The sequence below is a fragment of the Coenobita brevimanus genome, chromosome 110, assembly GCF_032717465.1.
Source record: "Coenobita brevimanus isolate Jiangsu-jjx chromosome 110, ASM3271746v2, whole genome shotgun sequence".
NCBI lineage: Eukaryota > Metazoa > Arthropoda > Malacostraca > Decapoda > Coenobitidae > Coenobita > Coenobita brevimanus.
In genome coordinates, this window is record NC_137063.1 from 27,226,490 (window position 1) to 27,241,806 (window position 15,317).

The following is a 15,317-nucleotide window of genomic DNA, read 5'->3' on the forward strand; positions in this document are numbered from 1 at the left end:
AATTCCATACTCACTCCTATTACCCACTCTTCAGTTCCATAATGCTCATAAATTTCTCACTGGAAAACCATTCACCCTGCTTATGCTTGAAGCTAGACAATTGTGAGTCAGTGAATGCAGGGCATCACTTGCATATAACTGTTCTGAAAGAAGTCATTTCTACATCTTTTAGTGTAGAAAGTTCTTTGTTAGTCTTTGCCCATGTTTCACTCCCGTGTGAGGCTATGTGGCTCCCCTGGTTAGTCATTGCCTATGTTTCACTCCCATGTGAGGCTATGTGGCTCCCCTGGTTATGCAAGCATTCTTAGTAACCTTATCTTACTATTAGTCTTACTCTCATCCTTACTACCATTCCCTTTGTACAGAGGAAATAGAACTGCCTTTCTCCAGTTGTCTGGTACTGTGTATACTGTTTGTTTCTTTCTCAGTATCTACTGTTAATCTGCTCGCCCTGTGCACTCCTTTCCTAGCAGTGTGTTTTCCATATTCCTGCATATATTTACAGAGGTAGCAGAAGTATCATAAGGACATACCAAAATAACCCACCAGATTTAGAAATGAACTGGTAAGAAAAGATGCTAAAGAGAGCTTCCCAGCGCGCTAGATTTTGGGCAGTTTTATTGATTACACAGTTGATAGATTACCTCCTCATATGCTTCCCCATCCCTTTTATCAGTGGGAAGTAAGGTTAGTGTAGTGATGTGATGTGATTGGAAAGACCTTTAAGCACACTGTATTTCATCTGTTCATAGCCTTTGGAATTAGTGTTATATTTTCTAGTTATTCTTGCTGCATCTGGATGATTGTATTAAATTTAAGGGGGAACTCTGTTAGGGAAAGGATTATTGAATGCTGTACCCAACATCTCCAGTTTGAAATCTCTCTCAAAAGTTTAAGAAAATCATCTGGTAGAAAAAAGAAAAATGTTAAAGTTTTGTACTATACTGAAGAAGTTAATATTGCTAGGGTTGCACTGCTTGTAGCAATATCCACACCCCCTTTGTCTTTCTTTTATCTGAATATGGGTATATTTTTACTTTTTCGTTATATGAATCCTACCAACAAGATTTATGGAAGGAAGGATCAGGATGACAATTATGATTTTTTTTTTTCTCTCTCTCATCTTTTATTTAACAACTGTATCTCGATCTGTGACTGCCTACCTGCCTTCCTGTTTATCATCTAGTTATATTTATCTATCTTGTCTATAAAACTTTGTGTGCATGCATTGAGAGGGCTTGCTGTCTACCTGTTTTCAGAGATTATAATTGAGAGCATCCACAGAAAAAGGGCCAACCAACCATAAACAAGGTTTGAAGAAAAGCACATTTAAAGATTTTGAAAGTTTATATCTTTGTAATGGCTGCTTCAGTTTTCTTCGTTTACCCATTTAAAAAAATCAGTGAATTACTAGGCTTTTATGTTACAGCTGGTAATTGTATTGAAAATCATGATGATAACTGTTAATGATGTGATAAATGGGGAGGTATGTGGGTGGTGGAACCTATTTTTGTATGTTGTGAAACCAAAACCCATCCCATTTTGAAGGTTATGAAATGACAAGACTATTGATATGTAATGCACTACAGTAATTGGGTAAAACGCTAATCTGACAAAGTCAGTAGACTGTTATATACAGTGGTCCCACCTGGTGTGGGATTTCAAGCACATGTTTGAAAATAAATGAGTACAATAGCATATTCTGGTAATAAAAATGTAAACTATACCCATTTTACAGTAAGTTACCCATAGTTTTGATGTTTTTCAGCTTATTTCACATCCTTGTCATAGCACTTCTTTATGACCAGTACTGTAGATTACAGCTCAGTTGTAATGATGGGTAGAGGGCAATTTAAGGCCAGGTTGATGTAAAAAAAGGGTAGGAAACACTTGTATCGTATCCCCATTATACCCTATTTAATGGACAATGTTTGATTTTGCCAGCGGAAGTTTGATGGCTCTCATAGTGTCCATTAAATCTATTGTCTGTTATATTGGGGTCCATTATAGTGAGAGTCTGCAATAATATTTGTGGTCTACCTCCTCAAAAAAAAATAAATAAATAAAAAAATTAAAAAAATACAGTGAACCCATGACCTCTCCATTGCCATTTTGGGTGCGTGACTCATTGTCTGGGAGGCATTTGCCCAATGGCCCCTCCTCTTCCCCCATATGTGCTCTGTCTGTTGGGCCAGCTGAATGCATTACGGTTGGTTGCTGGAGGCCCAGACTGGACTCTGGACCTTGCTTTTTTTTTAAAAGAACAACATTTCCTTCTCCGGGGGGAGGAAAAATATGGGATGTAGGCTAGGTGATCATGTTGGATCTTGTAGTTAGGCCCATTTCACCATTCGTTGTTGGCCCTTCTTCCACAGTTGAGCTCCTGTCCTCATTCACCAACCAAAAATCTCAGTAACTCATGTATAAATACATAGCATTAAGAGAGGGCTTAACTATAGTATGTATAAGTTATCAGAGAGATTATAATTCATTTTCCATCCTTACCCAGTCACACAAAACTAAGATGTCCCACATACAAATCTATAACATTAAGAGATGACCTTTGCACTGTATATAGATTTTCAAACATTATAATTCAATTTCAACCATCAGCCTGCTACTCAGAGTCCCACTGCCCATACACAAATCAGCATTAACCCCTACACGCTGGGGGTTTTCCGATGTTGCACGCTTCTCCCTATGGGGAATATCTGTGACGGACAAAAATAGCATTACTTTAAACCCTAATATCTGCCAAACTATAACAGCTAGAGAAATAATTAAAGATACATAAGAATCTCCAACTCTTCCTCTTTCAAATGAAAGTATCCCCATGTCTCTAGGTGGTCCCGTCGGTGAGTAAGGATAAGTTAAAGTTCAAAGGGTAGTGGGAAGACGCCTGCAGCTATACACTTCACCCGGCATTGCTCCGTGCCCAAAATCGTGACTGCTATACATGTCAGCCGGCAGTTAGGGGTTAAGAGAAGGCATACGGTTTTGAAATATTTTGACATTTGACAGGTAGATTGGGGTTCCCATCATCCACCCACTTAGTGTAGCGGTACTTTATTTTAGGGTAGCTCTGCATTGAGTGGCAAGCCAAATGATTTTCTGTAAACCAAGAAACCGTTTACAGTACCCTCATGTCCAGTTTGTGTTTTTCCAGTACCATTCGCGTCCAGTATGATCAGCAAAAAAAAAAAAATAATAATAATAATAATTTATTACTGTTGTACGGATTTGTTGGGCTAGTACAGGTCAGCTGTGCAAAATGGGCCAAATCCAAGAAGTTGTTCTCTAGTATGTACTGACGTACTGCGTCCAGTACTACAGTACTACCTGCGCATGCGCGGTAAGGTGGCCAACACCGAGAAACGTTTCCCTGGTACTGCCGTGCCAGTCCAGTACGCCTTCCTCGTGACACGTGACGTGTGCCAGTCGGGTTGCAGTATTGCTGTCACGTGAGCGCACCCGGGCTTCTTTTTTTGTCGATGAAGACGACGATGTGTCAGTATGTGACTATGAGGGAGGTTGAGGCAGAGAGGCCTCCTCAGGATCCTGAAGGCCCTCCTCCAGGGGGTCAATGGGACCTTTCTACAGCCTCAGAAACCCTTCCCCCCCAAGCCCATCACCACTCACCTTAAAGGTTGGTAAAATCTTAGTTGTGTCAAAATGTAGTTAAGTTGACTTTTTTTTCAGACTTTTTCAAGGCTTGTCTGACATCATTCATTTTTCCCATAAGGTCTGTTGTTTGTCCATTTTGGTTTTAGTCCAGTACGGTAGTACCGTTTGACAAAAATACCGTACTGGATGCGAGGGTACTGTGCAGTGCTGGGTGGCAACCTTATAACCAACCAACATGTGTTCCCTGCGTGACAGCAAGTGGGTTGACGGAGGGTTAGTGCCCCTTCCCAAAAAACAGCTAACTAAAAATACGAACAAGAAGCTTCGGACCAGGACTGGCCAACAGGTGATGGCTAAGGAAGGACATGGTACGGATTGCCACATGGAATGTAAGTGGGGTGAATGATTAGGTGAAAGAGAGAGAGAGATTGTCCAGGTGCTTGAGGATGCATAAGTGGATGTATGTGGAGTAACTGAGACAAAATGAAGAGGTGAGACTTAGAGAGAATGGAAGTATGGACGGGGTAAATCTGTGAGAGTAGGTGATAATGGGAGGGCAAAAGAAGGAGTTTCTATTGTTGTGTGCAAGAGATGGAGAGAGAATGTAAGAGAGTATGGATCTGTTGGCTCAAGGATTGTATGGGTAAGATTGAAAGAAGGAATAAAAATGTTGGCGATTGTGTGTGTGTATGCACCAGTGCAAGATCTTGCAAGTAGAGTGATAGAAGAGTTCTGGACAAATGTGGAAGCGTGCATGGAAAAGTTTGCAAGGAACAAGAGAAAGTTTTTGAACGGAGATATGAATGGAAAAGTACGGATTGTGAAGGTGAATGGAGGACTGTAGTTGGTGAATGGGGTGTGCCTGCAGAAATGGATGAGAATGGCAGTGCTGTAGTGGACATTTGTGCAGGGAGGGGGTTGGCGATATCCAATACCCTCTTTAGACGTGTGGTATACGTGGCGAGTGATGAGAAGGAAGGATGGTGAACTGAATGAATGGAAGGCAGTGATTGATTATGTGTGCATGGATGATAGAATTAGGTGTGTAATGGATGCAAGAGCATACAGAGGTTGGGGGGAGTGGACTTTCTGACCACCATTTGGTAGTAATGAAAGTCAGGATTCAAATGAAATGGAGGAGTGGGGGAAAGGAAGGACAGGAGGAAGTACTCCATATAAGAAGGATAGAAAGGTTGCAAGAGAATGGAAAAAAGGCAGAATATGAGAGAGAAATGGAGGAGCAGTTGGGATTTTGAGCAGCTCGGGGAGGTGGAAGGTGTGTGCAAGATATTCACAGAAGAAATCTGTGCAGTATGTGAGGTGGTGTGTGGGGTGAAAAAAATAAAACCAGAGGGTGCAAGGAACAGCATGGTTGAATGAAGAGGTGAGGCAAGCTGTATTGAAAAGAAGAAGCATATAGTGAGTGGATGAGAAACAGGGGTGTAGAGGAAGTGGAGAGACAGAAGAGAGAGTTAGGTGTAGAGAGGAAGAGAGAGGTGAAAATTTTAATAAGAGATAGTAAGAAGAGAGTGGATGAGGAATAGGAGCATTCGCAGTAAGGCAGAGATACCATGTACCGCCAGAATTCCAATTTCGAATTTTATTATGCGGGCAGTGCAGAACGCCCACATACGAGTGTTTTTTCATGATAATATTATGTAGAGTCGCCCTAAGAAGTGATGGCAGAGTTTTAGATTGGTTCAGTCACTCTGCACTGCCATACGTTCAATGAAAACTTAGTGAATATAAGATAAAATTTTTGTGCTTTCATCACATCATATCATATATAAAATATATATATCTAATAATTCCGTAAAATGAATAACACGAGGCAGTGATATATTAGAAGTTATCACTAGGTACGTTTCCCGATTTGAATGAATGTGTAATGTATTACTCTGCGTGCAGGACGTAGTATATCTGTGTGTTTCCTGATGTATTTGCTCCCCAGGATTTCAAATACAAATGTTCTGGTTTCAAAGACCAGTTAAGGAAAATTCTTGTGATTGCAATACACTACCTTATTTTCAAATGCTATGGTGATAATAATTGCAGCAATAAGGATGCCACAACAATGAAATTGTTCGTAGTAATACGAGGCGGTGGCTCAATCGGTAGAGAGGTGGCCTACAGTCCCAAGGGACCCAGGTTCAAATCCACGCTGGGGCAGGGAACAGTTTAAGGATTTGAATTACATTAAATCAGGCTTTACTGATCTACCAGAAGCCCCGCCGACATGTCGTAAAAATACCCCCGCTAATACCAATACACCAGTCCTGTATGAGACAGCCCTAGCATGTATTCAATATGGACGGTGGGTGTTAGCGCCGAAGTGGTGACATGTAGAGGTGCATGGTATGTAGGAGGACTGCTGGGCCTTGATAGCAGGCTGTGAAGCCTATGCCCAGAGTCGGACAAAAACAAAAAAAAAAAAAAAAAAAAAAAACCTGCGGTAGCAGCAAGACCATTTTGCCTTTACTCCTCGTCTTCTACTCGCTTATAATAATTATAATTAGCTACTTTATTTCCAGTGCTGCAAACTTATTTTCAGTTGTAAGGAGGTATGGCAGATTTTACCCTTTTCACTTACAATAGGCAATAAAGAAGACAAAAACATGAGTTTACAGGTATAGACTCTTGCATTGCAAAAGCACATAATTACTACTCTATCTTTAATCTGTAACATCTTTCAGTTTATATAAACTTCTGTATCTTGGTTAACTGAAAATGCTGATTTCGAAGTTTTGAACTCATTGAATTTGTTTATGAGCCTCTACAGTTGATTACTCTTGCCAGTTCTTTATGCACTGTGGATGCTATAGGCTATGATGACACTAAGTTGACATTCTCCAAGGAGCTCCGACTCTCGGCAAATTTCCGAGGGGTCTTTATATTTCGTTCACTGGCCTATATTAATTCTTCCAGAGATTTTTCTTAATGGAAAACTGGCCAAATCCAGTATAATATCTGCATGTCTTTGAGTAAAAGTTGTCTCCTTTCGTGCTTGTTAATCGAACCATTTAAAATAGTCCTACTACCTTGGGCCACTTTCCTGCTTTCTGTCGTCAACCATGGAGAAAACAGGAACTGAAATAAATTACTTTAAATTATTCCCAAGTATTATAGGCAAAATTGTTTTATAAATAATAATGGCTAATTTTATATCTATTAAATTTCTCTTCTTTTCAGTCTGATGCTACTAAAAATTATTGTGTGTTACCATACTTGATTGAACTCCGCAAATTATTCCTGACTGTCCTTGAGCGATAGTTCTGAAATTTCAGTTAGTTCCGTTTAGAATTTCCAGTTACCGTAACAGCCTCACTGTTTTCTATAATTTTGATATATTCTGGTATTTTGACGTTCACTTATTGTTTTCTGTAACAATTTTACACAATAGGTTTAGCCTTGTAAAGATATAAGCAGGAGTATGTGCATCATCGCTGACCGATAACTACTGGATACTCTGCCGTCACTTCTCAGGGCAACTGTACAAATTTTTCTCATTTAAGGTGGGTCCCATGCCTAATAATGAGGTCACGAGATACTTTGTGATGTTGTCCAAATGTTTTGTGGTGTTGGCTATACACGTCAGGAGATGAAGATTTATCAGTTTTACACATATGTTTGAACGTTTTTTGGTTTATACTTTTATTCAAATACTCTCAGTGGTCACCAACAAAGGTATTAAAAGGTAAAAAGTTGTTTCACCAGATAGTCGCTGTCTGCGATACAACATGCTCTGCGGATCAAAACACAGCCACATGTGTTCTCAGATGTTTCCCACACTTTTCTTCTTATTGGTTCTCTCTTGGCAGATGAGAACTTGGCCCAGCCTCTGACATCTTTCGCACCCTTCTTTGTTGCTATCTTCTTTCTTGAGTCCGATCTGCAGTCAGCCACGGTACATATTAAGTGCCATATTCCTTTTCGTTTTTGATGGCCCAACATGCTTGCATGCGTTGGCTTTTGTGTGTGTGTGTGTGTGTGTGTGTGTGTGTGTGTGTGTGTGTGTGTGTGTTTCGTTTTTGATGGCCCAACATGCTTGCATGCGTTGGCTTTTGTGTGTGTGTGTGTGTGTGTGTGTGTGTGTGTGTGTGTGTGTGTGTGTGTGTGTCCAACTCTGGGCATAGGCTTCACAGCCTGCTATCAAGGCCCAGCAGTCCTCCTACATACCATACACCTCTGCATGTCACCTTGGTCACCTAATGGCAGCTGTCCATGCTGCTTGATATATGGCAACCTCCCTGTTCAGTCCCCTAACCCTGAGGTCACACTTAATGACCTCGTCCCAGGTTTTCTTTGGCCTACTCCTCTTAACCCCCCCCCCCATATTAATGCTTCTCACTTTCTGCACCCAATTGTTATCCACCATCCTCTTCACATGCCCAAACCACCTCAAACTACCTCCCCTCATCACAGCGACAATACACGCCAGTCCTATCCTACCTCTCAACTCTTCCATTGTAAACCTAGCCCCCCCAGGTCTTGCACTCAGTGATGCACTGCACATTCACCTAATCATTGTCATTTCTGTGTGTTTGAGCCTGCAAATATCCTCTTCCTATACTGCCCAGTTCTCACTATCATACAGCATTACACTCGTAACACATGCTACATACAAAGATCCCTTACAGGGCTCATGTTTGGTGAGCCACAGCTCACAAATGAGAGTATTTTTTTTTCCTTCGGCGAACAAATTTTACCTGCAAGTCCCCTTTTGGCGAGGAGAAAATACATTCACTTTGGCGAGGAGTAAACTACAAAATAAATCTCACTTAAATGAACCAAACACGTTGTGATCGACTATTAAGTCTCTCCTTGTCGCCATTGTGAATGTTTAAAACCTCATTATATGATTCTAATCATCACAATGTGTAAATAAGTATATTTATTGCCTGTAAAATATTTCTGCTCGTAGTCAGTTTGGCTACTAAAAATTTATTTGGCTTGTAAATTTGAAACCTTAGGAGCCGAGTGGCTTGCAACCATCGGCAGTTAGCAAGAGCCCTGCCTTAGCACGTAGGGGGAGAGCCCTTTCAATGTCAGGAGGGGCAACAGCTCCCTAACTTCCTCCAACCACTTCTTACCCTAGTCACAGAGCTAGCTGCAGCCCCACCTCCAGCACATGATGTCATAACATGTTTCCCAAATAATAAACTTTTTCACACACTCAAGAGACTCACCAGCAAGTTCAGTCCTTTCACGCCTGACAGTCTCCACCTGCTCTTCCCGACACGCTGCACACATAAAAACAGCATTATTTCGTAGTCTGCGTCTAATACCACTACATCTCTTATGCACCCACTTATCACAAACACTGCACAAGATGGAATTACTTCCCACGCTCATGTGACTAATTGCACATGGCCACTCTCCCTCTTCTTTGACAGTACCGTCACCAACCCTATATATCATCCCTTTTTTTTATCTGCATTTACTCTTAAGCCCTTGTGCCCTATACCATCTCTCCACTTCCTGAATCTTTCCTCAGCCTTCCTTTCATTCTCTGCAATCAACACCAAATCATCAGCATACTACATCTCCCATGGAGTCCATTTGTGAAGTCACATGAGAGGGCTTCAGGTACCATGATAAACAACAAAGGACTCAAAACTGACCCCTGATGCACTCCAACATTCACGGAAAACTCATCACTCACGTCTCCATTCACACTTACCTGGGTGCAAGCACCACGCATATGGCCATAACCCCCCTAACCAGCCACTCTTCCATCCCAAGCTTTCTCATTGCCCACTTCACCACCTCTCTAGGGACTCTGTCAAAGGCCTTCTCCAAATCATCTAAAAGAAAGTACAGTTCTGTTTTCTTTCCTATATATTTTCCTGAAGCTGTTGAACAATAAATATGGCGTCAGTGGTCCCCCTGCCTGGCATATTGAATGTTGATAAAAGTCTGTTGACAAACACTCATATGCCAGGCACCTTGGAACTCTGGAGCTGAGACCAAATTTAGTATTTTTTATAGCAAGTATATCTGTTGATTTGACTTGACAGCAACATCCATGACTTTATAATGGTGTGAGTTCACATAAAGGTGAATACTAATACAACTCCTTAGTCATACTGATCATTATTTACCTATTGATAACAGATTCTAGCAGTGGTTATAATGGTTAGTATTTGTGAACTTGAAGCCATATTATGCATATCATCTCCAAATAATAATACTTTAGACATACTGTATATGAACTATTATTTGCTTCTCAGGTAGTGAAAAGTTTCTGCATATATGAGTTGAGAGATGAATTGTAGATTCTCTGCCGAGTTTGCTCCTTTGACCTTGCCATCTCTGTCCGTGGGAACCGCAGTCTCCTTTACGAAAGTCTTACTTTTGTCTTTGAATACTTTTGCTGGTGACCACTGGGAGTATTTGAATAAAAGTATAAATCAAGAAATATTTGTACATACACTCAACCCTTGGCTATCACGAGTTCCGCTATAGCGTATCTTGGTATCACGCCTGTATAAAAAAAACTACCCAGATACCTTTATCACGCACTAAATGTCTGCTATCATGCACCAGAAATGTTCGAAAATTTCATAAAGGCCGGGCTGCGGTGCTCCACCCAGCCAACAAAAGATTCACTCCGTGATTGGTCGTTTGATGTCAGTGCCAGCTGATCGCTGATTGGGTACCCGACTGAGTCTCCCACCCGCCAAACCGTTCAAGTGCGCACCCTCAGATCGTGAACAGTGATAGCGAGAACAATAACATTTTTTGTGATATGACCATGACCAACATACCCCCTCCTCGTCCCCCTACCATCGCCCAATGTAATGCTGCATCACCTGGCATGGAAATAAAGAAGAGGAAGAACCTACGCTGTGTGGATAAATGGAAATACTGAAACATATAGACAATGGTGAGACCAAGCAAAGTGTGGGGAAGAAATATAACATCAGTGAATCAACTGTGAGGGGTATTTTTAAGAATCGTGATCACATCATAAAATATATGAGTCTTACACCATCACAAGCTGCTTCCCAGGGGTAAATATTGAGGTCATGGCACCAGTTAGAATTATTACCATAAGTTCTTCAATTCGGCTATCACGATTTCAGCTATAGTGCAGCCATAGCGGGACTGATTGGGCATGATAGCCGAGGGTTGAGTGTACTGGCAAAACCGTTAAATCTTCATCTCTTGATGAATATAGCCGACACTACAAAACATTTGAACAACATCACGAAGTATTTTATGACCTCATTATTTGGCACGGGACTCTCCTTTAATGAATCACAAAAATTTATACATACTGTAATATTATCAAAATGCACTCATATAGGAGCATTCTGCATTGCCTGCAAAATTAAATAGGAAAATAAAAATTCTGGTGGTATGTAATATCTGTGCCTTATTTTGGGCTCAATGCAGCATCTCTTATTTGGAAGGAAGTTGAGTGTAAATTGGAGGAAATGTAACAAGATATTCTGGAAATAGGTAAGGAGAATAGTACTAGTTGTTCCCTAGGCTTTCTGGCCGAATAGCCTCGAGTCCCTGAGGAAGGCCACGGCCGAGACCGGGCATTCCCACAGAGCTCTCAAGGAGTGTATGTTGTGTTGATGGCACAGACGATTGCGTGCAGTGCAGTCTTCCATAATGTTCTTGATAGTATGGGTGCTGTGTTGCATCCTGGACAGGCATCAGTGATGGAGTTATCCAGCCTCCTCTGATAACTCAAAGGGGCTGGATGATGCCCACATTTCAGCCTGGCCAGAGGGACCCAGTCCTCATGAGGGAGGTAGGATTCAGAAGGGTAGATGTCAGGAGGCCATGCATGCAACTGTGTGTTATCTTTGAGTGAGTGAATGGAGCGGCAAGTGATATGAGTATGTATATTCTTCTGGAAGTTGGTTTGAGGTGGACGAGGGGGGAGAGATGACAGTACAGTGGGCTCGCACAGCGCGCGAGAGATTGGGCGGTCTGCTGCCTTGCGCGGTGTGAATTCGCACACTGAGAATACATAATCTTATGGGAAAAATTACATGTGGGCGGTACCCCCTCATACCTGGACCTTTTTTGGTCGTTAGAGACATAATAAAGATCACATTTTTCAGGCAATGTACTACAGATATGGCCACAATAACAAAAATATGGGCAGTCACCTTAACATCAGTAGACAACAGGCCTCATGGACTTAAATAACATGGGTTCTGAAGCACAGCAACACACTTAGAGTGCCCCCGCCGCCACCATAGCCACGCCACGCATGTTTAACGGTTGCCAGTGTTGTATTATTCCAGTCTTTGACAAAGAAATTTACGGCTTGTCGAATGTTACATTTCTTCCAGAAGGCAGCAACAGTCATTATGGTGGGGGTTGCAGGTATGCCAGTTGAAGCAAATGAGTCATGTGGGGCTGTGGAGGTTGAGGGGGAGGCAGCTGGTGAGTCAGGTGGGGCAGTGGAGGAGGAGGGGATGGCAGCGGGCGAGTCAGGAGAGGTGGTGAGGGGAGGATCCTCCCTCTCCTCCTCGCTACTGCTCACATTTTCGGTAATTTCCTTCATCTGTTCCTGCTTGTCTGTTTCATTCCTCATCTTGTTATGGACGTATTGGCAGTATAACAACTTGGTATTCATGAAATAACCGTCATTATTATAGAAACTGGGTATCTGTTCTATCTATCTATCTATTGCCAGACGCCTCAATCCCGTTCGGGGTGACCACAAACAAATTGCCTCCACGTTGCCCTGTCCCCTGCCATTTCACTGCCCCACTTCCAACTCACACCCCCCTCTCTCATATACCTCTCCACCCCATCCCTCCATCTCATCCTCGGCCTCTCCCTCCCTCTTCCCCCCTCCACCCCACTCACATACACTCTCTTTGTCAGTCTTTCACCCTCCATCCTCTCCACATGGCCAAACCACCTTAGTGTGTTCCTCCTAACGCTTCCTATCACATCCACATCAACACCATAACGCTCCTTTATATTCTTATTTGTCAGCCTGTCTCTCCATGTGACTCCACAGGCTCCTCTTAAATAACTCATTTCCACTGTTCTCACTCTTGACTTGTGTCCTTGCAGCAACGTCCAAGCTTCACTTCCATACGTTAGAGTTGGTATCACAGTACTGTCATGTAGTAACTTTTTCACTTCCATGCTCACGTCCCTGTTTCTTATCACTGCTTTCAAAGAACCAGCAACCTTTCTTCCCTGCTGTACCCTTTCAAGCACTTCACCCTCCAAACCTCCATCCTTACTCATCACACTACCCAAGTATTTAAACGTACTCACATTTTCCAATTCCTCAATTCTCACTTACTGTTATTGCCGTAAACGTTATTGTCTAAGTTTTTATTCGTGAGATCTTACTGTAGACTCCTCTTGAGCACCTTCCCCACGAGCCTCTAGATCACTATTGGTGCGTTGTTTGGGGTTGGGGGTCGCGTACTAATGGAAAATGGCGATTTTGATCCACTCCTTGCCTCTACCTCGCATTCTGTGAGGTACTCTCGCGCATTCAAGGTTTTTGGTTATGATTTTTAGTCACACACACTCTGAGCTCGTGCAGTAGGCGAGCCCACTGTACTTGTTTATGATATTGTGTACTGGGTGTTGTTTTGATGTTCCTGGGTGTGTGTATTTACCTATTTGTAGTGTACAGGAATTGAGCAATGCTCGTGTTGTCCTGTCTCCATATCCACATTTATCTAGTCTGCTTTTACACACATGAATGTTTTTCACCTGCACCACCTCTTTGTCTAAGTTGTTCCAAATACTTATGTATTTACCTAATATACCTAATTGTGATATACAGGAAATGAGCTACGCTCGTGGGATCCTGTCTCTGTTTCTCAGTAAGTTAAATTTAGCTTTAAATTCATTAAGTTTTTAGACTGGACGATCTCTTTGTCCAAGCTGTTCCAAAGGTCTATACTTCTATAAGGGAAACTATATTTCTTGATGTCCCTCAAGCAGCTTGACTTCTTCAATTTCATTCCGTGTCCTATTGTTGCTCTCTTATCCTGTACAAACAGATCTTCTCGGTCAATTTTATCTACTCCTATCATGGTCCTGAACATTGCAATTATGTCTTCCCTCTTCTTTCCTCTATGGAAGGCAAATCCAGCTTTTCCAGCCTCTCTCTGTATGACAGATCTGCCAGACTGGGGACCATCTTGGTTACTGTTCTTTGTATTCTCTCTATCTTGTTTATATCTTTCTTTTCATGTGGGGACCACACTACTGCTGCATATTCTAACCTGGGGCGGATCATGGCCACTATCAATTTTTTCATCATTTTCTCATCTATATAATGAAATGCTACTCTTATGTTAGTCAAGGGTTTATACGTCTCTCAAACTATCTTGTTAAAATGTTTTTCAGGTGACAAACTATCCTCTGGACCAGCACTCCCAAGTCTTTCTCTTCTCTCACTTTTGTGATTGATTCATTACCCATCAAATAATTCAGTGATGGCCTCTTGGTACTTCTACCCATTTCCAATATTTTACATTTCTTTGCGTTAAATTTCATTTCCCACATCCGGCTCCAATCATGTATCCTATCCAGATCCTCCTGCAGCATTATACAATCCTCCTCAACCTCTACCTTCCTCAAGATCTTTGCATCATCAGCAAACAGACTTGCATAACTGCCATGTAAATGTAGTGGATGGTGTGGGTTTGTGGAGGCTGCGGCAAAATTTTCTGTGCCTTTCACGTCTAAATGATCCTTGACATTGAGGACTTTGGTTTCTTGGTGTAGGAGGTCTGTAGGTGTAGTAGCTGTGCAGCCTGTGATTATTTTTAGGACCTTGTTCTGTATGGTCTGTTGAGTGTTGTGTTTTAGTGAGGTTAGAAGGCCAAGCAGGGCTTGCATTATTCTTCACTGAATGTATATATTGTTTGAATACTGTGGTGCTGGTTTCTTTGTTGTGTTCAAATGTTGTATGGGCAAGTTACCTTAGGGTGTTGAGTCTTGGTGTTAATTTGTTTTTAACGTTTGTGATGTGTTTAAATGGCTTTGATGTATGTTACACCAAGGATTTGTGTGTGTGTGTGTGTGTGTGTGTGTGTGCACGCGTGTGTGCATGCGTGCATGTGTGAAGATCTTTGCATCATCAGCAAACTGACTTGCATAACTGTTCACTCCATCAACCTTATCATTTATGTACTGTATATCAGGAATATTACTGGCACCAACACCGAGCCCTGTGGGACTCCACTTGTTACTTCCCTCCATCCAAACATTGTATCCTTTATTACTGTCCTCATTTGTCTGTCTCTCAAAAAGTCTCTCATCCATTCCAGGAGGTTCCCCTTCAGTCCTTCTTTATGCTCTAGTTTCCACATTAATCTCTTATGGGGTACCTTGTCGAAGACTGTCTCCAAATCTAAATACACACAATCCACCAAACCATCTCTCTCCTGAAGCACGTCAATCACTCTTGAGTAAAAACTCAACAAGTTAGAAAGACATGACCTTCCACTTCTGAATCCAAACTGACTGTCAGCCAAAATATTCATCTCTTCCAGATATTTTACCCATCAGTCTTTCAGAATTCTTTCGCACAATTTTGCAACCATGCTGGTTAGAGACTATCTATCTATCTATTGCCAGACGCCATAATCCCGTAAGGGGTGGCCACTTGACTTTGAGTTACCTATTTTACAGGGAGGGGCACTAACCTTCCACCAACCCACTTGTTGACATGTAGGGACACT

The 15,317-nt window shown here is 41.9% G+C and overlaps 1 protein-coding gene across 1 annotated transcript in view; it reads left to right on the plus strand.

Moving 5' to 3' along the window:
• Positions 1–15,317, plus strand: part of msps (msps cytoskeleton-associated protein 5) — a 608,635-nt gene that overhangs the window by 207,276 nt on the left and 386,042 nt on the right. The gene's annotated exons all lie outside the window — the stretch shown is intronic.